This window comes from Toxorhynchites rutilus, chromosome 1 (assembly GCF_029784135.1).
Source record: "Toxorhynchites rutilus septentrionalis strain SRP chromosome 1, ASM2978413v1, whole genome shotgun sequence".
Taxonomy (NCBI): domain Eukaryota; kingdom Metazoa; phylum Arthropoda; class Insecta; order Diptera; family Culicidae; genus Toxorhynchites; species Toxorhynchites rutilus.
In genome coordinates, this window is record NC_073744.1 from 133125948 (window position 1) to 133151685 (window position 25738).

Consider the following 25738-nt stretch of genomic DNA (forward strand, 5'->3'; position numbering starts at 1 on the left):
TCACGAACACACAAAGCACTATGTCGTCAACGCTAATTTACTTCGTTTTGTTTTGGTTCGACTCTCTCGAACCGGACCCACCTGTTTCGGGTTTGGTTCGGTTTTCGGCACGTCGGCAAGCCCGTGCGGTACGTCCACATTTAGCCGGCTTTACCGGGCGGCCAAGGCCGATTGGCGTAATGTGGACGCGTCTTAAGAGTAAGAAGCCAGTTGTCACGTCTTGTCTTAGCTTCATACCAGAGCATTTTTCGATATTGAAAATTGATATTCGGACTTTAAAGTTCGAAGCCGCGAAAAGTAACTCACAAGGCTCATATTGTCCTGTTTTCTGAAAGCACACTACCGAAACAAAACAATTTTATCATAAATCACTCTGTAGAACAGAATCAAAATCACGTTTTCAAAATGTCGGATTGTCGAACTCAACTGTGCAGTTGCGAAGAATAAAAGGATAACAAATCTCCGCCCGTCCAATCCGGTCGGGGGAACCAGCAGGAACAAGCATCGTGTGTGCGAAGAGGGTTCTCGGTCTTTTGTTCGCTCCTACAATGATGAATTAATTATACTGTCTCGAACAAGTGAGTACTCACGTCTTGAGTTACTTTTATTTATTTTTTTTGCGTGCATTCTGTTTTCAGGCACCAAATGTGTGTTGAAATTGGGTGGGTGAGCAGCGGATTTACTATGCGAAGATAATAATGTTGGCGTTCATCACAGGGAATGTTATATGCGCCAATGCTCAATTAGGGTCGTATCTGTTAACAAGAGCGATTCTTGTTTCGAAATCATTCATTAAGACTAGAGTTTTTATTCGAAAATAATTTTACCGAGTTGATTCATGCGGTCTGGAAGCAACGAGAAAACTCTTAGATCAAACCGGTATCGGGGGGCATTCCTCGTAAGAACTCAGAGTAGTTAACAACTGGGAGAATTTCGGTGAGCCGTATTATGAAATTGCGTCCGATTGCGTCAGAATTTGTTTTCGTTGGAAAATTGTTCAGCTGAATGACGGAGTGTGCTCGAGTATCATTTCAAATAAATCTAAAAATAATCAATTCCAATTCAATAGTTCTACATTTGCATGATTAACATTCGTATCCATTGAATGTAAAAAGAAGTTACGCTACGAGTTTCATTATTGGGAGTAGAAATAAATTATTAGGGATCAACGAAATATGGCGAAACATGTAGTGAATAACATCAAACTAGTGATGTAGGATTTGTTTTCATGAAACATAATTTTTATTGTGTGATTGGATCAACACCCATTATAATTCGGAAACCATCAACATTGTTGTATTTAAAAAGTCATTCGTATTGTGCTTGTTAAATAGAAGCAATGTTTTACGGATGGACAGATTCCTAGCAGATTATCAGCAGATAACAGATAGTTTAAATCCGTTGTCACGTTTTAGGTTTCTCATCTATTATTAGCCGGAAAACATCTCAATCAAAAAATTACCGGAGTTATCAATTCCTGTAATCGAGCTTTTGCTTTAAGAAACAATGAGGAATTCTTCTACATTTCGGGTAATATACCTGTATTCTGACATCTGAATAACTTTCCGGGAATGTTGGATGATGATCGTAGAGTAACTCTGCTTCGAATATAATTTTCCAAAACTCAGAAGCCCTAATCCTCGTTTCATTTGATGCAACTTTTGCAATGAACTTTCATAAATTCGTACTCCAATCAGATGACAAATAAGTAATTCAAGTCAATGAATCTATATGTACCAATGTACCATACCGCACTGGTAAAACTCAAACCAAACTTCATGGATAATGTCTAATGAAGTCGAAACAAAGTCATGTTTCGAGCCGTTCATCAGGAAGAAGCTATCGGAAACAGTTACTGCTGTATAAAACAAAAAAAAAAAACGCTCAACTCGGAAAAAAGGAAAGTTCTGTAGACACTCGACGGAGTGTTTCTTCTTCGGAAGCAGTGCCACAAAACAACTGAAGCAGCAGCAATATGCAAATAAGACGAAACGGCACAAAACATATTTTGGTCACCGAGTATTTAATTCTTGCTGTTTTCAATAGAAATACAAGGTTCATTGAAAGGAGTCTAAAGATAATTTTCTGTCTTTCCGAGCTTCGAATTCCCGTGACCTGTGTCTTGTGACCTTCCGTTCTATATTTGCTTTCGGGAATACACAGTGTATAAATTATGTTTCGGGATTGGTGAAGAAAATAACTCACACTTACTTACACCGATTTAATAGCTATTCAAATGCGTGTTCTTCACTTTAACGATTGGGTAGGACACTTTCGAATTTCATCAATGTCGTCAAAAATGTCCTTTTCTTTTTCTTTTGATTGATATGTTTCTTTATTGTCTCCTGATCGCAACGATCTTACTTTCCCAATTCCTCACTCCTCATATGATTTTCCCTTGAAAAGTAAACTGTAAGTAATCAGTTCCAGGTTATCATTTTTAAACCTCACTTCACTACTGGCACCGTGCGATTAAGCCTCATAAGTAAAAAAAAATGGAAAATATATAGGATTATGTTTAGGACACGACCACATTGTAGGAGTAGGACTACGAAATTATTTTATTCAATTCGCTTGTTTATCACTTCGAATATTTTTTTTTTAAATACAGGTCGGACTCGATTATATACAGACTCAATTATATGTGTTTCGATTATATACAATTTTGGACTCGATTACATACAGTTTGAAAAAAGTATTTTTTTATCTTTCAAATATGACTTATTTTAAGAAAAAATGTAACCTTTCAGCGTTATAGTGAAATTTAAGTGGCTATTGTAAGTACAGAGAGTAAAAATCGCGATTTTTTAAAATTTTGCTTGAATTTTCACCATGAATTGTTTATTGTCTATGTTAATATCGATATATTGTAGCGAAATTAAGAAAGATGGAATTGTAGAGTGGTTTGAGAGCTTTAATTTAATTGATAGGAACAATCATGTTTAATATGAATTTTCGGGATATAATGAATTATTATTCATTGTAAATTACTAACTTTTCAATTATCACTGCTATTTAACCCTCTACCGCCCGAGTTTTTTATTTATCTAAAAAACCTACTCCACTTTTATCTCGAATTTCCGACTTTAAAAAACATAAAATACTCCTAGCAGAAAGCTGCCAGCATAAAAACAATGTGTATGTGTGATAGATGAAAATATTATAAAGACGTTCTAGTGAAAGTGAACATTGAAAATAATGTCTGAATAATTTGAAAAGAGAATCCGCGAAACCCGTCTAAAGGCGGTCTTGGGCTGTAGAGGGTTAATTCCACTAATACAGATGTTCGAATGAAGGCAACAGAATCGGCTTTCGTGGAGTATTTTTTAGTGTAGAGCCAGTTTAAGGCAACAGAATCCAAAACAAAACATAAAGTTTTATAACTCAGTCGTTGTTGAAATTCGAACATACGCGTAGAGGGATTTTTTTCATCGAATATGATCATCTATCATCTCCTGAGAGATTCTGGAAAAAAAAATCATGTGAGAAAGGTCTTTTCTGACTTTAGGGGGATTAATCAAAAATTAAATTCTTTTATTTTCAATAAACGAAAAATATATGCAAAAAAACGAATGAAAAACTTTTTTTTACTCGATTATATACAGGATTCAACAGTGATCATATAAAAGTACCATAGTTTTAATGTTATAAATTTTGGTAAAAAAATAAGAAAAAATTTTTTGGCTTTTTCCAAAAAGTAGTCTAATTCTTTTTCGAATATTTCAAGTATGCAAAGTTGCTTAAATGACCCATGTCTTTACGCCCACAACGTTTCACTGCTATCTAAAATGGTGCTGCCAAGTTGGCATGAAATATTTTTAAAATCGTTTTTTATGAATATATTTATCGTTTTTTGAATATAAAAGAAGAATTTAATTTTTGATTCATCCCCTCAAAGTCATAAAATACTTTTCTCATAGACAAAATCCGAATCCATTCAGGAGGTGATAGAAGATAACATTTGATGAATGAAATCTTTCTACGCATATGTTCGAATTTCAACAATGACAGAGTTATAGAATTCTTTCTTTGCCTCGGACTCTGTTGCCTGAAACTGGCTCTACTTTAAAAAGTACGCTACAGAAGACGATTCTGTTGCTTTGATTTGGAAAATGAGAAAATTTAGTACAGGATATAGTTGTGAAACATCTAAATTAGTGGTTTTAAATAACATTTTAGAAGTGAAAAACTTTAAAGTTAGTAATTTTTAATGTGTTATTATTAATTTTATCCTAAAAATTCAATTCTATCAATTAAACTGAAGCTTTCTAATCGCTCTACAATTTGTTCTTTTACACCCAACTTCTATCTATCTTACTTTCGCTGCAATATCGATATAAACAATTCCTGGGAAAAATTCAAGCAAAATCTTCAAAAATCACGATTTTTACCCCACTGTACATATAAAAGCCACTTGAATTTTACCTCAACCTTTAACGATTTTTGACGTAGGACTATATCTTTCATTTCTATACTGGGGTGTAAGTTCAATGTTTCGAAAACGAAAGCGTTACGCCGGAGAACGAGATTTTGAGCGTTAATAGCTTCTAAACAACTGAACGAAATGGTATGATGAATACTTCTATCGAAACATAAAATGTCTACGCATTCTATGCTTGTTACTTTTAGATCCAAAAACTTGTTTCAATAGCCTTTAAATTGTTTCCAAAACAGGCTATTGAAATCACACCAATCGGTATAAATGCGAGTGTCGCTCGCAAATCCACCCAGTTATGATTGCGCAACGATTGAGGTACCATCAGCTGAAACGTTTTTTTTTTCTAGTACTGGGACTACTACCAAGATTTTCAAATCAAAACTACCACATACCAGACGTATGGCACGGATGGATTTTATGGAATGAATGGATGTTTCCCTAACACAGACCATGGATCCTGGAGAAATCGACATGGCAAAATAGATACAAGCAGCGGGTATTTTTGTACTCGTTTGCGCTATTGCAAATCGGAATGTTTCCCTAACACAGACTTTGAACCATGAAGCCTGGGGAAACCGACATGGCAAAATAGATACAAGCAGCGGGTACTTTTGTACTCGTTTGCATTTTTGCAAATTGGAATGTTTCCCTAACACAGATTTCAAAACCATGAAGCCTAGGGATATTGCAAATGAGATGCAAGCTGCGAGTACTTTTGTACTCGCTTGCATTTTTGCAAACCGGAATGTTTTCAAAATACAGGGAAACTTCGATATAACGTACCCTCGTTATAACGTACCCTCGATATAACGTCACTCGATATAACGTACATTTCACCTCGATATAACGTACACATTTTCAATGTGTGAAAAATATTTTCGGAATAGGTACTGAGAGTTTCATGTCAATCTCACAGGTTCAACAAAGGTCACATGGTGGTCTGAGTATAGGTTCCCGAATTTTAATTAGAGCAATGGAAACCCCATAAAAACACTCTACCTGTGCATTGCGTATTCTGAATAAGCTGATTATAGTTTCATATCTGAAACCATAGTCCGTAATCAGGACTTCCATTTGAAATTTGAATTTTTGCATTACATCTCTGAAATATGGCTTGAACACTTGTGCTGAAGAATAAAGGTGCAAGCGGTCATTTTATCTATTTACCCTCAAGGTTTAATTCAATTAGAATCCGGAATCCCAGTTCAATTTATACCAACGGAATTGTTTTGAAATCCTATATCTTTCGACGATGAGTATTTCAGGTTGATCCGTTCTGTCAGCTACTCAAATCGCGAAATCGCTGGAGGTGGCTGAATCGACAGTACGTATGTTTTCGTGAACGTGCAAGTGTTGTTCTGATGGAACAGAGGACGGATCGTAGTAGAACGTACGATCGGAAACTGAGCTTGAAGGTATTGAGATAATTGACACAATTTTGCCACAAACCCTACTTTAACCAAAGTCCATATTCGGAGATTCCATATGCGAGAAGGTTATCGTTATTTCTGTGCCTGCAAGTAAACAGACAGAACGCCGAAGAAAAACGTAGAGGCCAAAAGACCACTTGTACCTCGAAAGTTGTACAACAAGATTTTGACGAAGAACGAAGTATGCATGCTGATGGATGGCGTAATGTACGTTAAAATGGATTTTGGACAGCCCCAGGCCTGAAGTTCTAGCAGATAAGCCATTCCCAGCAAATTTAAGTTCATTTTCACTGATAAATTTGCCAGGATGTTCTTGAGTTGGCAAGAGATTTGCAGCTATGGACAGAAAACCAAGGTTTTTGTCACAAACAAGACAGTTGTCTCGCAAATGTATAAGGGAGAGTGCCTACAGAAACGTCCAGTGATTTTTTGGCCATATTTAGTAAGTCGCCGCTACAGCCGAGGGGTGCTTCAGTGGTCCCCTGTGACAATCGATTACGTTAAAAAAGACCTCCATCCTCCCAGTTGCCCTCAATTCCGCCCAAACGCAAAATTTGGGCAATTGTGAAGCAGGATTGCGGAATTTGTGCCAAAATTACTCGGGGTGCTGCATACATGAAGAAATCGTGGAAAAAAATGGGCGCTGAGGATGAACAACAGAGAGCTCAAACTCTGATGGAGGATATCGGAAAAAGTACAAAAATTCATCAAAATTTTCAAGGAATAATTTTTACAATATTTTTCCTGAAAGAAAAATAAATTATCTATATTTTGATATAAAACCTTGTTTGTACCTTTAACCAATCTCAAGATACAATTGGGTTTATAATTCCGGATTCTAAATGAATCAATATTCAATCAACAGTATGATCATGAGAAAGGTTAACTTCATCTCCTAGTTGAACTTTTTCATCCTTATTTATTTATCTTACCCAAAAAGCAACACAAAAAAGTAATATAAGCTATGTTTCTGAGTTCGTTATTATGCTTCGATATAACGTACAATTCGATACAACGTAGCGGATACAAATGCAACGCTTTGACTCGGTTTTTCCAGACTGCATATCCCTTCATGTCGCCAGCTCACTGAACTTTTACACAAATCGTTGAAGATTAGGCAAAGTGTTTTAACTATTTGCTGCGAGAACCACTACCATAATGCATGAATTGACCTAAACTGGGATTTTTTTGCGATTGAACTCGTAAATTGTTTAATTTATTCACTAGTTTAATAAATACATACAAAAGATAGATCTGCGCAGCGGTGATATCCTTCTCAATGAGGAAAATTCGATGTGCGATCATTGCCAATTGAAAAAACACAAATGATTACTAAGCCAATGGCAGTCCTACGTCAACCTTGCAGTTATATCATAGGTATAACCCACCCATAGGTTTTCTTGAAATAGGTCATATTTGAAAAATAAAAAAAATTTTTTTTTAAACTGTATATAATCGAGTCCGAATATGTATATATTCGAATCACATATAATCGAGTCTGTATATAATCGAGTTCAACCTGTATCAATAAATGGGTCGATGAGCGGATTGCCGCAAAAGAGCAGTCCTTTCAGCGTGGAATCCGTATGCTACGAGAAAGATGGGAGAAGGTTGTAGCTAGCGATGGACAGAACTTTGAATAATCTGTGATTTTTCTTTTTTTATAATAAAACGTTGAACTTTTCAAAAAACGGTGGAAACTTATTTGTAGTCTCAATAATAAGAATTTTTTTCTTCTATCCGATATTCTGCAGGTTAGCAAATATTGGCCGGATAGGCCGGATACTGGATAGTTACCGGATATCTGTTTCAACTCTAGTTCAAACTCTCAAACTGGAGTTTGACAGCAATCGACATACAATACTGGGCTATTTTAAGAACCACAATATAAATAATCCTGTATTTGAATACCTCAGGGGCTGATGAACTGAAATGTTGTATCAAAAATGCGAACGCGCCAGTAAGCGAAAGAAGAAAAAAACTAACACAACTTCACAACTTTATCTTTTGTCACGTCAAATACAAATATTATAACAAATCCAATAATATCGAGTCGTCTTTTGAATAATGTTAAACACTCAAATAATCGGAGCCACTATAAAATTTACCCACACTTGCTACAAACTCGTTTAAATTTACGTTCCAATTATACCCGTACGTAAGTAGTTCTTCGATCTGATCAATGACTAACGCAATATTAGTGGAATTAGAATCACCGAACTGAGGAGCACACAGAGACACTCGCGCTCACTCGGCCAGGATCGACACTATCTCTCGCCATGAATATTTTTTGTGCAAAACATTGCATCTATGACGTAGGGTGCCATGAAAACCCGTAAAAAGGAATAATACACAAACACGCCACTATGATACTAACAAATAACATTATACCCAATATGCATAACAGCAAGCGCAAATAGAGAGACCAATAAAACTTTCCCTTGCGTTATCTTTCTAGAGTCGATGGTTTGCTTTATCTGTTGCGAGATAGATAGTAATACATACCGTTCGAAGACTGCGTTGAGGCAAAAAAAAATCTAATCTATTCGCATCCGCATATTTCACAATATGGCATAGGAACCAAAATCGACAGGCAATGCCGATGGAACGACCGTACGAACGAACGAACGGAACACAGGAAATGTGAAACTGATTTCGATTTCGTTCCGATATTCCTTCGACAAATCACAAACCATCACCGTCGCACTTGGCAGTGATCTTTCAACTTGGACGATTTTTCTCACTTTTGTGGCCACTTTTCGCGCACGCCAGCAACGATAATTCATCTTCAATTATGAAACATGTGTCAAACGAAACAGTTCACATAAACTTAAAAGACGACGATAACATCATCTACTTTTCTGCTACTTTGCTTCGATATATCTATGGACACGACGGTAGTATACTTTGTTGGTCGGACACTCGCGCGTTCTCTCTTAACGCGATACGATACGATACCTTTCCAACACGACGAGGTTCCCTTCGTCGCTCAGTGAGTGTGGTCACAAGGCTCGCGTTCATGAAATCACGAGTGTCTCGCGTGGGGGAACCCATTCTCCCGCCGTTACGGTGGAACTCATTCTCGAGTTTTACGTCCACCCAGCACAGAAAAAAAGTGTAGATGGAAGCATTATTTTTAGCATTATCTGCTAATCATTGTAACGTTCTCGGATATCAGTGAGAAATAATTGCTCACGATAGCATTGATACAGTGCGGATGTTTGTTCGGTTCTTAATAAAGTAAATCATAACCTGTAGCGCTTCGTGGAGTCAATCCCCACACGGTGGGAGGCGACAATGCTGGAGGTACATATTTGCGATGTAACCAATTGCAGGAATGATTCAATATTGGAATTTTGTTCCCCGGTGATAAATAGGACGGTACAGGCCTTCCGGTAAAATTAGAACAAACCCTCTATGTAACCGCCAAAAGCATAAGTTACTTTACGATATCAAATCTTGAAGATGACTCTTTTCCATTCTAGCTCGACAAATATACTATTTAACACTTTTCCGATGTTGCAATTCGAAAGCTCAGAAAGTGTCATCTGAGACGTGTTCGTACCCCGAACAACTATTTCATTTACTTTCACTTTGGATGCTGCGTGAAACTATTTGTTGATTTCAGGCTACAAAAACACTGTTCAATATGTCTTAAAAATGAAATAAAATTTGAGAAATGATTTTTTTGTGGTCTCGAAAAGAACCGACGATTTGCTTGGTTTTGCACAGGCTGTTTTGTGGTTTTGTACATGGTTTTATATAGAGACTAGCTGACCCGGCAAACTTCGTTCCGCCCCAGATGTATTTTTTTTTGTTATCAATACCTTCAAACATTCACGTTTCCTTGCTAAGCGAACGTTCATTGGCCCAAACGCAGAACTTTTGATTGATTGATCTTCTAATTGACTCTTTACAATTTCCTTTCACTGTAAATTTCCTAGTAATTCTACCAAAATTTGTCATTGTAATATAAAATTATTTTCAGACACAATTCTCGTTCAAGATTTTTCAATCACTTGCAAATAACATGTTTCTCCCTTACTTCAGCCATTCCATGCTAAACCGATATAGTGGTTCTCAGATTTTCGTGAAAAATGGTGGTTTTGTTCCTTATCGCAACATTAGACCCGTATTATTATTTTTTTTTCATTAGGGTGACCGATTCCATTTTAAGGTTGTCAGAAAAATCAACTTTTTCCTTTTTTTTTTTTCCAAAAATGACTTCTTTCAAAAATTCAAAACTTTTGAACTACTACATCGATTCAGATGATCGACAGATCAAATTGAAGCCAATCACCTGGTCTTTTTTTGAAAAAATACTATAACTGCAGAAAATTTGAATTCTGCTCTTGTTATTATTGATTGTATTCGTTTTTTATAGCTTTCATGGTCTCGGGACCAAAGGCGCTATATTTTTTTATATTTTTTGTGGAAAGCTAAGGATTTTTCACATAACACATGTCGAAACCAGAGAGGCGTTTTTTCCGTTTTTGAGTTATGATTTTTCAAAGTTAACCTAGGGTCCAAAAATCACGTTTTCCCAATTTTTTCCAATACAAAAAATCATAACTTTTGATCTACTGGACCGATTCAGATGATCGACATATCAAATTAAAGCCAATGAGCTAGTCTTGTTTTAAAAAATATTACACGTTAAATAAAAATGGATTTTGTTTTCGTAATAATTTATTATATATGTTTTTTATAGCTTATATCGTTTCGGCACCACGGGCGCCATATTTTTTAATATTTTTTCCTGAAAGCTGAGGTTTTTTACACATAATATATGCAAATACCAGAGAGGTGTTATTTTTCCTTTTTAAGTTATGATTTTTCAAAGTTAACATGTTCTCGGGTTTCGTTCAATATTGGGAAAATAAGGGATTTTTTTTATTTCTCTATTACAGTGACTTTCAACACATTTTGGCTGGTTCGTCACTTTACTTCCATTTTTGGAAGAATGTCGGGAGTGAGAATTGAACTCGTGATCTCTGCGTGAGAGGTATGGATGTTACCACTACGCCAGATCGCCTCCACATAGGGAAAAATGATTTTTTTGGACCATCGGTTAACTTTTGAAAAATCATGACTTAAAAACGAAATAAACGCCTGCCCTGGTTTCGAGATATGTTATTTGAAAAATCCTCAGCTTTCCAGGAAAAATATAAAAAAAATAGCGTCGAAACACCATAGAAACGTATCGTGCTCTCTAAAACCTCCACTTGACAAATTTAATTCCGTTTGCTTGATTAGAAAAAGATTAAAGAGAGGGGAGGAGTGTCGAATCACCATAAAAACATTTCTTATCCCCTAAAACCTACACATGCCAAATTTGGTTCCTTTTTCTTGCTTAGTTCTTAAGTTATGCAGAAATTTGTGTTTATTTTGTATGCCAGCCCCCTTTAAAGAGAGGGAGGAGTGTCGAATCACCATAAAAACATTTCTTATCTCCTAAAACCTGTACATTGGCATGTACATGTATTGGCACCACAATAAAAACATTGCTTGCCCCTCAAAACCTCCATATACCAAATCTCTCTCTGTTTGCTTACTTACTTCTCGAGTTATGTGACCTCCCCATCTTGGAGAAGGGGGAGAAGCGCCGAAATACCATAGAAACGTGTCATGCTCTCTAAAACCTCCACATGACAAATTTGATTCCGTTTGTTTCATTAGATCTTGAGTTTTGCAGAAATTTTGTGTTTATTTTGTATGGCAGACCCCTTTAAAGAGAGGGGAGGATTGTCGAATCACCGTAAAAACATTTTTTACCTCCTAAAATCTCCACATGCCAAATTTGGTTCCGTTTGTTTGCTTAGTTCTTGAGTTATGCAGAAATTCGTGTTACTTTTGTATGACAGCCCCCCTTGACACTAAACCTACCGATGTTTCATGTATCTATGCGGAAAATATTCACGTTCAAGACACTCAAATACGGCGAATTTCAGCCTACCTTTTATTGAATACCTACTGCTCTAGCGAGAGTCGATAAATATGAAACAACACTATCAATGAACACCAGTGGAATGAACATCAACATCAGCTTGCCATGAAGTTCATTTTTCATTTGCATCTTTATTTTCGTCATGATATTCGTAACGTAGAAATTGAGGATGAGGATTTCGTGTTAGTGAAAATCAAAGCATAACATTCAACGTCAACCAATTGAGAGTAAAATCGATTAATGGTAAAGCATTCATCACTCAAAATTCTTGTTTTTGACGACTTCGGCAATAGAATGTATAGATAACTCTTGCTATGTTTTATGAACTTACTCCCGATTGGCCAGAAATGGGATACACCCCTATTATATGGGCAATGGGTGACACTAACAATGGACAATGGGTGAGTGGAAAACGAACATAATCTTGTTTTGATTTTCGGCTTAATGATACGCTCAACACCGAACAACGGTCAATGCTCAACGAAAACTAATGTTTCCTTTTTCGGATTCCTGGTCCTTTCTTTTGTTCTAAATGTGGAATTCCAACACGTTTTCAATAAAAATTCACTGCAAGCGATGAAAATCAACTTTCGTGATAATCACATGAAATTATTGACAGTAATGAAAGTGCCTGAATGCAGGCATTCCGAAATTCGTTCATGCTGTTTTCGTTCAATATACCAGACAAAGGTCACGCGTCTCGACTCATGTGTTATACTCATTATTACAGATATGGTGTTGAGTTTCAACAGAAGAGAACTCATGCGACACAGGGAAAAAGCTTATTCTTTCATTCGTGAATATATTTTGATAATTTTTGGCACTGTCATGTATACCTATTCCTACCACAACGGGTCAAGTGACCCTTTATAAATAGTTAGTGAACAATGACAATGAAAAATTATTAAGTTATGTTGAGAAACATGGCATACCATATTTCTCCTGTTTATTTCTACATTTTGGGATTACAATTATTAGTAAAATATTTAAATTACAATTTTTGGCACGCAAAATAGCACTGTAGATTGGAATGGTTACTGTTAACTCGATAGTCAGCAATACAATTAATTCTGATCATTCACTATTCATTCACAAATACAACAAAATATATAAGGGCCCCCGCAGACTGCAGACTATTTTTCGACCGACAGTTTGATCGGCCAACTTAATCAGTATGGAGAGATATGCATATGCGCACATTACACCGATTCAGTAGGATCGGTTTTTGCACTAACTGGCCAACTCGATCAAACTGTCTGTCGATAAAAAGTATGCAATCTGCGAGAGCTCTGAAGCAACAGCCAAAAATGTGTAATGTGATGGTTTTGTATCACAACCACACCTACAAATCTTTCTGATATCATATAAATGTTTGCTAGGGTCGAATGACCCGTTGCGGTAGTTAGGGAAGATTACATATATTTCTCAGTAAAAGAAATAACAAGAGAGGAGTAAACACTGGAAAATACATTCGATGTATGTTTTAGGAAAAGTAGTGTAAGCAAATTATGTTGTGACAATGTAATTTGCAAGAAAATTTCGACTGAAAGTTGAAAAAGGGTCATATGACCCCTCGTGGTAGGCTTAGTGTTAAAGAACTTGTGGAAGAAAGTGGATTATTGCAAATGCTGTTGAAGAAAGAGTATCTAATCCGACCTTGAAGATAATTTGATCTAAAATATGTCTATACTTGGGTTTGTAAGTTCTGGCTAGCTCAGTGGTACTGAATCGTTTGATTACCTCAGGGTCGGCTCTTACCTTTCAACGAGGTGGATTCACGAATACAACGGAAGCTATTGGTGATGGATATGATTGAGGATATGCATGTAATAAAAACGGAATTGTTAGTATTTTTTTTATTTTATATCTATTTTTTTCTTTTCTTTTCAGGTTAGTAAATTAGTGGGTCGTTGCGGCCGAGCAGGAACGGGTTGAATCCAGGTGAGTATGTTGGTTTGGTGGGTTCTTTTCGTTTTTCTACTCACGGTGCCCGCACACGGGGATCAGTCTCATTGGTCTATGTGACGATGAGTGGGGGCTGGGCTCGACCAGGCCTCACCGCACTGCAACCTCCGAAACGTTTGACCGACTCACCCGTATACGTGTGGACCAGCGATAACGTTGAGGGCTCGCTGACCACCGGCGTTTTCTCCGAGGTACCTCTTCCGTCGTTTGAATCCAGCGAGGAGGGTGAATGTTGCCCGGCGTGTACGGTTCCTAGGACTTGCAACTGCTTCTTCCATTATTTCCGCTCGCACTTCTCTTTTTTTTTTTGAAAAAAGAACAACTTTAAATTTTCTTCGATCGATATGGTCTATTCGACGGTCCGTGAGTTAAGACCGATTCGAGCCTTCCGAATCGTCCTTTACGGCTCGAATCCCTCTTTTACCTCTCTCTCTATTCTTTCCTATCTCTCTATCCGCTTTCTCTCTCTCCCCATATACCTCCTATACTCCTTTTTGTCGTCTTGTCGTTTTTGGTTCAAATTCGTTGTAAGGAATCATTTTTAATATTGTTGTAGTTTCACAATGATTTTCATTTTGAATTTGCGTTGACATCGTGCAATGCCTTACAGGTAGGTAGGTGATGGAACAATTTGGGTAAGTATTAGTAATATTATGGGATTTGAACTTACTCTCAGATTCCCTTCTTATTATACATTCTATGGTTCAATTTTGTTGCGGTTCTTTTGTATCGTAACAGTTTTAAGCACCAATTTTACATTTACAAACAGTTCTACAGATTCAGTAGTTTCCTCCAGCGTGTGAAAACTCAATTTCGACCCAATTATCAAGCTGTTCATATTCCTCCCACTACATGTCCATTATACCCGCATCGATTAAAATGTTCTACTTTTCGGCTTATTTTAATTTCAGTAAAAAACAAGGAAAAACATTTTTTATAAAACATTCGCCCAATTATTTCGAACACCAGTATATTGAACTGTAAGAAACTGCTTTTAAGTTTTGGAAAACATGAGTTTCCATAGATACAATTGAAGTTCTTATGAACATGTCCGTCTTACCCCTGTTTCCCCTACTTTTAGAAGTCTTGATTAATCGAAATATTGAAATAGTATTCCAAGTGCGGCAAAAAATATTTTCTGTGGGGTGCAATATAGTTGTTAAGGCCTTATAACAGGTTAACCATCCGCAACGTCTTTAAATTAGTAAGAATATTGTATGAACAAAAACTAGGAATAAATTTTGTTTAAAAAAATTGGCTATAGGGGTCTGAGCTATCACATACTTCTGGAAAAGGGGTCTGTTGCCTAAAATAGTTTGAGAACCCCTGCTCTAGCATATAAAACATGCTCATAGATAGGGAAAATTATTTACGCTGGCATTGTATTTATTATTTTTGTCATCACTGTATTGTCGGTATTGTACCCAATAAGTTGAAGTGCCAAGCCGGTACTTCGGCGGCAATGGTAATTTATGGATTAAAGTCCACGAAGTCCTCGTAACATCATGTTGGAAAACACCGAGAACTCATTCAAGGTCTCAATATTTTTTCCTCCGATGCCCAGAAACCACTGCTACCAAACGCGTTGTATTCTCGCTAGGCGAAATGTCATCAAACTTTGACTCTTTGTGGAGGAAACAGATACCAACCCAAAGATTACGGCAGCGGTTTCAAGTTAAGAAAACAATTTCGAATCATCTCAGGACAGTGCGTGTATGTCCATTGGTATGAATCATTTAAACCTAAGATAAGATCAGACAACTGGCTTCTTACTCTTCTTCGTCGTCCAAAAACGAAGCCATGACATGAAGATGCCAGAGTTGCAAAATATTGTAAAATTTCGGATTTTTTAAATTTCTGTTTTTATGAATTATTTAACATTTGGTTGGTGCGAATTGAATGATTTTGCATATTTTCAATTAGGCAATGTTTTAAAAAGATAAAATAAGTCTTTTAAATACCCACATCTATAATATAATAATGATATTCATAACAACTCGTCCAAGATTGTCTGGAGAGTCTTTTCTCTATGCAAAACAACGGCGCTCAACTCCATTGCAATTCAGGAACAACTTAAAAATTGTGACTCTTTCGCAACACATGACCGTAGTACCGATTGCTTCGTATACAGCCGATACTTGTTTGATGATCTTGGATTGATGGACTTGCTATCAAAGCGGTGAGAAGAATGTTCAACCCAGGAATTGGTGGACAGTAATTTTAGTGATAATGTGGATGACATGAATATTGAATTCGACTATAAGTACAGCGTCGACAAAATTCGATGTTTTATATAGCTCTTTACATCATCAAGATAAGTCAGCGGAAAAAAACATGTCAGCAGTGTAACAATTGGTAGTCAGCAAAACACAACCTGGATAGCACAGCAGCGGAACTCCATACAATTCACTGACTAGAAAGTGTCCACATTTTCATCGCTTGTTTACGTGAAGAATATAATTTTTTCAGGCACACTTGCTTTGAGAGTGTATATTTCTAGCTGTCTTGACGCAAGGTCTTTAATGAAGAATGAGATGATGGGAAGGTTTATATAAACATGTTTATAATTACATAAGTTTATTCAAATATTAATATTGCCCTTATTTAACTATTCAGTGCAATTTTATCGGAACTTGAAAGAGAAATTAAAAAAGGAATGTTTTTTTTTCAATATTTTTCTGAGATGGTTATTAAAAACCATGATTAATATTGCTTTATTATTTACCCCCCATTATTTGTTGATTTTACCTGCTTTTCGTTTTTTGACCTTTCATTTTAACAATTCTACTTGAGAGGTTTAAAATTGCGACAAGATAGAAATTTGGTGTGAAAGAGCGAATTGTGGAAAATTGAGTCACAAATTCTCTAAGCGTTATAATTAAAGTTTTTCTGTAGTATTAAATTTTTGAGTTTGTGTGAATGACAGATTAAAGTTAATTTATAGAAGAATAAGATTTCATTTGATATGACGATTTTTGAAATCGACTCAATCGAAAATATTTATTAATCCGTAAAGTTATGACGTTTTGGAAGAAATCTTACTTACTTAGTCAGCAAAAGGCCCCAGTGGCATGTGCTGTACACAAAAGTTGTCCATTCACATTAATTTTTTATTTTTTTTTATAATTCTTAACATTCAAACCAACATATCATATATTTCCATCAATCCGCAAACATGCCTAGCAGTAACTTAAAAAAAAACAAACTCAAAAACGACAAAAAAAGTCTTCGATTGTATATTTTTTATATATTTTTCAGTTTTACAGTACCATTTGCTTATTGGCGCGTTTTTAGTTGGAGTGCCTTTTAATTGGCGGTTCACCAGTTGGAGCACGCGCCAATCAAAGAACAATCATCCGTCATAATTGTATGTCAGTTTTACTCTGTTATTCCAATGCAATTTTTATTGAAGGGCCTTTGAACGTTAAACTCTAAAAATGAAGGCACAGTATTAAAGTATTTAGTTTTGCAATTCGTTTGACAAATGTATTCGTTTGAAAATATTTATTAATATATGTACATATACATATATAGGTTTGGGGAAAAAGAAATGTGTATTTCTGATCGAAATTTGACGCTTTATTTAACATACTTATTATCCAATTTAAGCCAAATATGCGCCGTTTTGTTCGCAAACCTGTTGCCATTTAGAAAGCAACTTCATTATCCCCCCCTTATAAAAGCCCCCCTCCTTATTTGCAAGAAAACTCAGACAGCCAGTTTTCGCAAGCCTCTTTTGAGGCCAACTTAGTATCACCAAGAGAATTTTGTATGGACCGGAAGAGATGATAATAACTTGAAGCCAGGTCCGGACTATACGGTGGGTGCAATAGGACATCCCATCCGAGCTCCCGTAGCTTCTGGCGGGTCATCAAAGATGTGTGAGGCCGAGCGTTGTCCTGGTGGAAAACAACACCATTCCTATTGATCATTTCTGGCCGCTTCTGGTCAATCGCCTGCTTCAAACGGTCAAGCTGCTCACAGTAGAGAACCGAGTTGAGGGTCTGGCCATAGTTGAGCAGCTCATAGTGGATGATTCCCTTCCAATCCCACCAAACACACAGCAAAGCCTTCCTGGCCGTCAATCCGGGCTTGGCGATGGTTTGGGCCGGCTCACCGCGCTTCGTCCACGACTTTTTTCGCTTTAGGTTGTCGTACGTGATCCACTTCTCATCACCAGTCACCATCTTCTTCAAAAATGGGTCGAGTTCGTTCCGTTTCAGCAGTGCATCGCAGTGCGAATTGTTACAGTATCGGGTCCATAAACTACTCGATTTTTTTCGGCCGCCTTCGTTGCAGTTTTACCTCGCAGGTAGTAAAAACGTTTAATATGACGAATTTCTTGCTTGGTGGACTCCATCTTTGACGCGCTATAACTTGAGACTGAAAAGGACAATCACAACACTGTCAAAACAACACTTGTAGCATAATTTAAAAACGAAGAAGAACACATTTTTAGATATGTTATCTAAAAAATCCTCAGCTTTCGAGAAAGAATATAAAAAAATATAGCGCTCTTGAATGAAAACTATAAAGAACAATCAAGGAAGTTAATGATCCCTCCTGACCGAACACGAGAACGCGAACTTATCGAGATCCATTGCCAGTCAGTTTTCTCCGTTTTGGAAGGCGCTAAAGCAACAGACGAAGTCATCCTGATGGGTGATTATAATATCCCAGGATTCTCGTGGAAGACATCACGCAACGGCTTCCTTTATCCGGATATGGGCCACTTGGCACTCCTCTCCAACGCGTCTTTTATGCTAGATACTTATAGCTTAGCCACTCTTTCGCAAATTAATCACGTCACTAATGGGAATGGCCGTAGCCTGGATCTCTGCTTTGTGAGTGCGCAGAACACAGCCCCGATCTTATGCGAGGCTCCGGCTCCTCTCGTGAAACTTACCCCTCATCATCCACCCTTGCTGGTTGCCATTGGCACAAAGTTGTTACAGGACATCAATATTTCACCTGTAGTCGTTTCTAACGACTTTCGTAATGCTGACCATCGTAGCATCAGCCAGTTGTTTTCTAGCTTCAATTGGGGAGATATATTGGGCTGTCAAAAAAGTCCTGCGGTATTTTTTTTGAATTTTCATTTGTTCATAAAATTAGTTACAATCTTCTGTTTTAAGTCAAATATGCGCCGTTTTGTTCGATGACTTGTTCCCAACGAGATGCCAACTTCATAATACCCCTGTTATAGAAGCTCGCTTCCTTATTGGCAAAAAACTCGGATAGCCAATTTTCACAGGCCTCTTTTGTGGCTAACTTCTGACTACCTAGCTCGTTCGCCATGGACAAAAACAGGTGGTGGTCACTTGGTGCAAGGTCCGGACTATACGGCGGATGCAAACGAAACCTCCCATCCGAGCTCCGGAACTTCTGGCGCGTCACCAAAGAAGTGTGTGGCCTGGCGTTGTCCTGATGGAAGACAATGCGGCCTCTGTTTATCAAAGATGGCCTCTTCTTCATGAGTGCTACCTTCAAGCGGTCCAGTTGTTGGCAGTACAGGTCCGAATTGAGCGTTTGGCCATAGGGAAGCAGCTCATAATAGATTATTCCTTGACAATCCCACCAAACACACAGCAGAACCTCCTGGCCTGGCCGTTAATGAGGGCTTGGCCACCGTCTGAGCCGCTTCAGCGAGCTTCGACCACGACCGTTTGCGCTTCACGTTGTCGTAAGTGACCCACTTTTCATCGCCAGTCACCATCCGCTTCAGAAACGGGTCGATTTTGTTGCGATTCAGCAGCGATTCACATGCGTCGATACGGTCAAAGATGTTTTTTTTCGGTCAACGTGTGTGGCACCCATACATCGAGCTTCTTTGTGAATCCAAGCTTCTTCAAATGGTTAATAACGGTTTGATGACTTATCCCCAGCTCTTGGCCGATGATACGGCTGCTACTATGTCGGTCTTTCTCGGCTAATTCAGCGATTTTGTCGCAATTTTCAACGACAGGCCTTCCGGAGCGTGGCGCATCTTCGACGACCTCTACACCAGAACGAAAACGTTGAAACCATCGTTGTGCGGTGGAAATGGAAACTGTATCGGGTCCATAAACTGCACAAATTTTATTGGCAGCTTGAGATGCATTTTTGCCTTTGTCATAGTAGTACTGTAAAATATATCGGATTTTCTCTTTATTTTGCTCCATATTTGCGACACTATAACTCACGAACGACACAACCAAACAAAACACTGTGAAGGACTATATAGCGCGCAAAAATACCTTTCCAACAAGCTATAGTATGACTCGATACAATGAATACAACTAGAACTACGCGCTTACAACGACACCTCGCGGAAATACCGCAGGACTTTTTTGACAGCCTAATATTGGATACCGCTAACGCTGAGTATGCAGCTATAAAATTCTCCAACGTCCTGGTATATGCCATCGATAGATATGTGCGAAAGAAAAAAGTGCCTGCATACGTCCCGAAAACCATGGCAAACACGCGAACTTCAACGAATGAATCCATAAAGAGGGCCGCATTGAGAAAGTTCACCACATACCGCACACAAACTCTTCAATGGCAATATGCGAGAATCAATTACGAATACAAACGCATTGCGAGACAATCTTTCCTGAATTATCAGCGTAGAATACAGAGGAAACTTAAATCCCGTCCCAAACAATTTTGGAATTTCGTCAACGAACAGCGCCATGAAGCTGGCCTGCCATCGTCCATGACGTTCAATGGAAATGCGGCCTCTACTCAACAGGATATCTGCAACCTATTCTCAGAAAAAAATCGCCAGTGTTTTCAACGATGAAAGATTGACCGACGATCATATCAGGCATGCCGCTAGCTACCTCCCCCGTTCTAGCCAAACTCTGAGTAGATTCGACATCGACACGGATGTGATTTCACGGTCATTCTCAATGCTCAAAACGTCGTTCAACCCGGGACCCGACGGTATTCCTCCAGCTTTCCTCAAAACGCACATGAATAACCTATTGATCCCGCTGCTCCACACATTCCAACTTTCTGTAGCCACTGGTGTATTTCCGACCTGTTGGAAACTCTCGCATATGTTCCCAATCCATAAAAAAGGAAATAGAAATAGATGTTAACAATTATCGCGGCATCACTTCGCTTTGCGCTTTGGCAAAATTGTTTGAGCTCGTTATTTTGGAACCGCTAGACGCTCTCAGCGTGCACCCGTGGTCGAGTGGCTAGCGTCTCACATTATCATGCCGGGTGTTCGGGTTCGATTCCCGTTCTGGTCGGGGGATTTTTCGTCAAAGAAATTTCTTTCGGCTTGCACTGTGGTCACGCGTATTCTAGAGCTTGCCCCTCGGAATATATTCAAGGCGTGTTATTTGGCTTAAGAAATCTCAACTAAGTATTGATAAATTACGCTAGTTAATGCATGCGTTGAGACGGCAAAAGTTCCACAGGGAACGTTAACGCCATTCAAGAAGACGCTCTCAGCAAACCGTACATAAATACTGACCAACACGGATTCACGACGGGCCGCTCCACCACCACAAATTTACTGTGCCTCACCTCTTACATCACCGACAGCATGTTGAAGCATACCCAAACGGATGCTATTTACACTGATCTGACTGTAGCCTACGATAAATTGAACCACCGTATAGCTGTCGCCAAACTTGACAGGCTTGGGATTAACGGCAACCTTCTGCAATGTTTCCAATCATATCTCACTGGCCGTCGACTAGCCGTCTTTATAGGTGATTGCCAATCCTCTGTTTTCGCTGCTACGTCTGGCCACAAGGTAGCCATCTGGTAGCCCTGATATTTCTGATATATCTTAATGACGTAAATCTGGCAATTGAAGGTCCACGGTCCATCATATGCTGATGACTTAAAAATTTACCTTCAGGTCAGCTCGATTGAAGATTGTCGCTTCCTTCAACGACAGATGGATGCTTTTGCCGATTGGTGTATTCTTAATCGAATGGAGGTAAACCCCGCTAAATGTTCCGTTTTCGCGCACGAGACAGACCATATTACACAACTATGTCCTGTTCGGCACGGAAATTGAGCGTGTCAGCGAAGTCAAGGACCTGGGTGTCATTTTAGACATGCAACTCTCTTCCAAACCGCACATCACATTCATGGTCAATAAAGCATCCAGAAATATGGGGTTCATCTTCAGGATTGCTAAAAATTTTACCGACATCTACTGTCTTAAGTCTCTCTACTGCTCCCTCACTCGCTCTATCTTAGAGTATGGTGCAGCTGTTTGGACTCCACATTACAAAAACGGTGTCGAAAGGCTCGAATCAGTTCAACGAAGGTTTATAAGATACGCTCTGCGCAGGCTGCCGTGGCTCCGATTACCGAGTTACCAGAGTCGTTGTCAGCTTATCAGGTTGGAACCTCAGCTTATCAGGTTGGGCCTGATTACGATTGTCACTTCACTATGAAAACGGAATGAAATGCATACAAACTGCATACAATTCATTTCGTTTTCACCGTGAAGTGACGTTCGTGATCAGGCCCATTATGTTCAATTTTTAGAGCGTAAACCATCTGTAAATTTTTTCACTGTTTACATTTTCTTGCCACAAATCGTTGCCACTTTTTTTGACGTAGGATTACGTCGTTCGGGAACATATTGGGGCAATGTGTTCCCTAACAGAGACATTAAAACTAAATCATTATCAAAAAGTTTGACGATGTAGTTCTTCAAACATATCCAAAATCAACAGATAGCCTAACGGAATCCTACGTCAACTATGCGGTCGTGTCTCGGACACAACCCTCCTGTGACTTTTTTTCTCAAATTCCACTTCTCTTCTCTGTGGATAGTATCAACCATTTCTTTTTTCATATTTACCAGATAGAGCTAACAACTCCCCCATCGGCATAGTGAATGATGAGACTTACCGTTTCTTCTTCGCAATGGAAATTATTTTCCGAAATATGAAATCGCATTAGGGACCTAACGAAGCTAAATTGACAAATGGGTGTTTTGCCGTTCACTTTATTCCATTGTGAAAAAACATACATAAACCTGCGAATTATATGCATAATTATATGCTTCACATTTCCTTTAAACTAAATATCGTAATATTCATTAAATTCACTATTTCTAAATTCAATACAAATCCAACGTTATGTATTTTTATTGGCAACACTGAAAAAATCGACTTTGTTTACAAAATTTATCGAAATCAGCCAATCAGAAACCAGAACGACTGACAGAAATTTGTTCCGTAAAAGACCCCCAATTGTCTGATCTTATCTTAGATTTAAACGGCCGGCGAATCGTCATCATTTTTACAAGAGGAAACGGTCAGACGTTGGGGTGTTTGCATTTTCCTAAACTTTTATACATTAAGAAGGGAAATAGTATAATTTAAACAAATTTCGTTGCCTCCTGAAAATCAAGGCAAAATGTGAGAAATAAGAAATAAAAAAATTGCACTGAGAAATCAATAAATCACTGATTACTGTTCAAGCTGAAAGAAATGTATGATCGATATTTGAAGTATAATTGTAAAATAAATCTCAACTTGAACCTGTTCCACCAATGAATCATTAAATGATTACCAATAGCCTCATAATCATGACAAAACAAAATCAATTTTACACCAAATCAAAAATCTACTTGCCTTCAGCTGACACAGCGAACCATCATTGTGTGTACAATCTACTTCGCCTTATTATCGGTGTCGGTCGTTTGTTCGTTCGTGACTCAGAGTGTCTTTAACAGCATACGAATCTGTTTCACTTCCGCGAGCCTACAATTTATCATTCAATGCACTAACATACACAGAACAAGAGTTCTAATTGTGAAACAAAATCACACATTTTTCTTCCTCTAGTCGTAACATTTCTATCGCGCTTATATTACGTCAGAAAATGAAATCGACAATATGATGCACCGTCGTTCGAAGAAAACGAATATTTCCTTACCTCGCGCAACTAACAACCCAACGGCATTACAGTTTTTCTCTCTAGTTGCTGCCCTCAATCATCATCGTATCACATTTCAATACATAATCGACCTGTATTCACATGGTATTGTTAAGATAGCACACGCGTTATTGTCAGCCCACTAAAATCTTGAACCATAGGCTGCGAGATAGGCGAGATAACTATCGGAAGCACTCGGCTTAGCCCACACAAACGGAGTACGGGAGTACCAGTAAATAATATTGCCCACAAAAGGATTTATACACGTACCAGCAGAAGCAGCCAGCAACGACGAGGCTACAGAACGATGGGGTTCAATTTGGTCTCACTTCATGAAACGATATTATCCCACATGAATCCAAAGCAATGCAAAATGCCACGAGGTCACAGACTGGACTAGGGAGCAAGATGGTGTGCTAAGCACCGCCCAATGTGTGTTGACTGCATCCGTAAGCTAACCATCTGGTGGCACATCTTTGGGGCGGAACTCAGAGCGAATGAGTGAGTGAGTGAGTGAGAAACCAATCCATTTAGGGTGAGAGCCGTACATCATCGAATCAGAGCGACTCCGAGCCACTTTGGGAGCTTTATTAATAGTGTGATTACAGCACTTTGTATGCTTTTGATAGCATAAGCCGTTGTTTCAGCGATTCTTTTCTCTGTTTAGGTGTGTTATTGTCGTACAGCCGGTATGTTACGTATCGGTCTCGTTTTTTCCATATGTATTCCAAATATAATAACTTCTGTTTTGTTGAATATTTTGAAGGGGGAAGTGCTGGTAGTGAATTCATGATGAACGTTATGATTTATCAATCCGAACATGAAGCCTACTTGGAATTTACGTTTTTATTTGTCGATAACCATTCTGGAGCATTGAGCATTCATATCATGGATGTGAGATATTAAAAATAATGATAAATATTAACGAATGGTGATTCTGAACTGCGAGCAAAGTTTCATCGTTTAATTGAAACGGTGGGGCATTTCACTCCCATTTCAGTGCGAAGATTCACCATAACGAGAGTGGAAAATTTTCCATAGATGAAGTAAGTTTCCGCCGATATATTTTCGGATACTTGTCGATCGCTAAATTAAAATTAATTACTCTTTTCCTCTTTCCTTTTTCTGATCCTCTGTTACCTTCTATAATGCACATACACTATGAAAGCTGTTGGAATAAAATTGCCCTCGGTGAACTATCTGACTCAGTGGACAAAATCATGATTCACATCCATGCTGAGTTTGTCGAATTGTAACATTTGCATTCTGTCTAGACCAAATTATTTGTAAAATGAGCCGTGCACAAGAAGTGCTCGTTTAGCATACTCAAGAACTATAGGTGAATTTCAAGAACTGAAGGTGGTTTGAAACTTGTTTGAATTAGATGTCATACCTGGCAACGATAATCTGTACATAATCCATAAAAAATGCTTTGACTCTGATTTAACCGAGATTCCAGAAAATGTTATTATTTGACGGATTCAGTTAAATCAATTTTCATCGACCTCCCTTGAAACTTAATGCTTGCAAATAAGTGATTATTTACTAAAGACTGTTTGAACGCATGTTATTGTAACAAAAAAAAAAAAAAAGGATAACAAGAGCGATAGTATACTACATTTGAACAGAACACTGAATTTCGATTGAAAACGGTTCGGAGAAGTTTTATTTGATGAAGCAACTCTCGTCATTTATGATTTAAACATACAGGATGTTACGAACAAAATTTGGTCAAACAAGAATGTATTGTATTATTGACGTAGGACTACGTCTAACCGGAAGATATAGGGGGTGAAATGGAAATCTAGGCACTGAACAAGTAGGAAAAAATGCAAGATTTGGAACGCTTATAACTCGAGCATTTCTCAATAGATCGCAAAGGTTTTTGCATCAATTGATAGGAAATATATCTACGCATCTATCATAACGAATAACATTTCATTTTTCTTGAGATAAATAATTGAATAATTGTGAAATATCAAGCATTGTCAAAATGCACTATGTGCCCATTTTTTATTGGTCCATTTTGTGCTCCTCAAATCGTACCGACCAAAA

The 25738-nt window shown here is 38.0% G+C and overlaps 1 protein-coding gene across 2 annotated transcripts in view; it reads right to left on the reverse strand.

The window, feature by feature from the left end:
- The window catches only part of LOC129779073 (uncharacterized), an 80364-nt gene extending 56348 nt beyond the window's left edge, over positions 1 to 24016 (reverse strand). The window contains exon 1 of one of the 2 annotated variants that reach the window (XM_055786352.1): positions 23684 to 24016. The gene's annotated coding sequence lies outside the window, so the exon portion shown is untranslated. Of the gene's footprint in view, positions 1 to 8373; positions 8745 to 23683 lie in introns of those variants that run through there. The other variant, XM_055786341.1, reaches the window with a different exon arrangement.
- Between the last annotated feature and the right edge of the window lie 1722 nt (positions 24017 to 25738).